This window comes from Bactrocera dorsalis, chromosome 4, assembly GCF_023373825.1.
Source record: "Bactrocera dorsalis isolate Fly_Bdor chromosome 4, ASM2337382v1, whole genome shotgun sequence".
NCBI classification, from domain to species: domain Eukaryota; kingdom Metazoa; phylum Arthropoda; class Insecta; order Diptera; family Tephritidae; genus Bactrocera; species Bactrocera dorsalis.
This window is the reverse complement of record NC_064306.1, coordinates 21,692,174-21,694,263: the sequence shown is the minus strand read 5'-3', so window position 1 is coordinate 21,694,263 and position 2,090 is coordinate 21,692,174.

Sequence of the window (2,090 nt, the reverse complement as noted above, 5' to 3'; positions counted from 1 at the left end):
TAAGTTTACCAGATTATGACTTTCAAATGGCTGCTAACCAAACATTGAAAAAGTGCTTCAAAGATTTTGGCAGTTTACTGAAACATAATTAGAGGAACTTCCTAACTTGAATCTCCATAATCCACAAAAAACTTCGAGTTATGGAACGGAAATTGTGTATGCAATTTGACTACCTACTTGCTTAGTTTAAGAGTTCGAGTTATGGTGAACTTCAAGGTACAATAAATGTATGTATTATGCCTAGGTATTAAATTTTTTTGGGGGGAATATTTAATACATCCATATGTGTTAGAAATGTATTACAGGGTAATCTCGCCAAGAAAACATATACTTACGAAACTAGCCTTGGATGTCCAGTTACTAGAGAGCTGTCCGCTTAATAGTAGCGTCCATTTTACAGCTTTATTTCTTATTTATGAATCGTTTTGACTATCATAACTTTTAAGTTTGCTTCAAACTGGACCCAGTTTTTTTAGTTTGCTAAATTTTGCTAAAAATCGGTTCAGTAGTTTTAGGAGTCCATCGCGGAAAAACAACGTGACAGGTAATTTTTAATACGCCTTTATTTTGCGTCACTTGTATGTATGTATGTTTTGTTTGAGTTGTAACGTTGGTAAGCGGTACTGAAACCTAGAAGATTGGATGGACACTGTAGGAAGGCTGTTATAGTTTAAGCAGCTCACCAAACAAGATGCGCTTAAAAGTATGCAACATCTACATACAACTATTTTGTGGAATTTGACATAGCAGTGTGTCTGTCTTCTTTCCTGGCGTAGACCCGCTTACCCGATTATACCGAGAGTTGTATGGTTATATAGAAAAGGTACTTACAGAATAGACTTATAGAGCATATGTCTACATAGCCGCGCACCAGAAGAAATAATATCCTAATGCAAAACATGTGACTTTTAGGTAATAAACCGTTAGTTTAATACTTATAATAGAATTTTTGCAGTTAAAAAATATTCAGATACTAGTTTTCAAAATGCCTCCGAAAAGCAACTGCAATAGAAAACTCCTTTTTTTTAACTTTGGCTGTCACGTCGATGTGAGCTTTTCAAAAATTTGTCACCAGAATCTAATGGCGGAGAATACGATTTAAGTTATATGTCGTTTATATTTTGCAATATTGTTAAATCTCATAAAAGAAAAAATATACTTTCAATGATAAAATAAGAATTCGTAGAAATTTAAAATACGATCAAAGAGAGATTCTACCTACCTAATATTTGAACACCACCTCTACTTGAAGAAATGGAAAAATGAACAACCCCCTTACCTAGTTTACCTCCTTTCCGGGTCGACCACTGTGAAATATTATAAGTGCTAGTCAAGAACAATAGAAATGGATTAAGCAAGTTTTTGGTACCGTTACTTTTTTGGTTCTCGCGGGACATCATAAATATCAGGAATATAATAGGTATACAATCAAACGAAAAAAAAACAGTCGAAGTGTACGGTTGTGACAATTTAAAATTATAAGCGAAATATATTTACATACCGTTAGTCGCTCAGTACGTATATCACCATCTTTAGTTTTTTGAAGACAATTAAAATTAAAGTGTTTACCATATATACTAATTGCACGTTTTACACTAGAGCATGTGTGCATTGGCACTAGCTTTAATATCAACCGAAATATAGCGTTAAAATATTGATACCGTTAGACACACAATCGCTTATTAGTTGAGTCGAGATGAAAATAATATCACACAAAGGTTGTATACAGGGTATAATTGTTTTGGGTGAACATAACGCGATAGCATAATTTTTAAATTTAAAAAGTTCAATCAATTTAAACAAACAGGACACTGGTTAGGAATCTTATTAAAGAATTCCACATTTTTCTTTAAATTACTGAACAATTTGCGTGCAATGGCACGAAGAGAGAAAGATGAGCTGTCTCTGATGACTTAAACAAAATTAAATTTATAAAATACCACAAAGAGAATAAATCTTTGCGTGAAATCGCTCGTATAGTTGATAAAAGTGTTTGCTACAATTCAAGAGATTGTAAACAAGTACAAAAGTACTGGCAAAACAAATAATAAGCCTCGCTCCGGACGCCCACTGGGTATTCAGTGACAGGG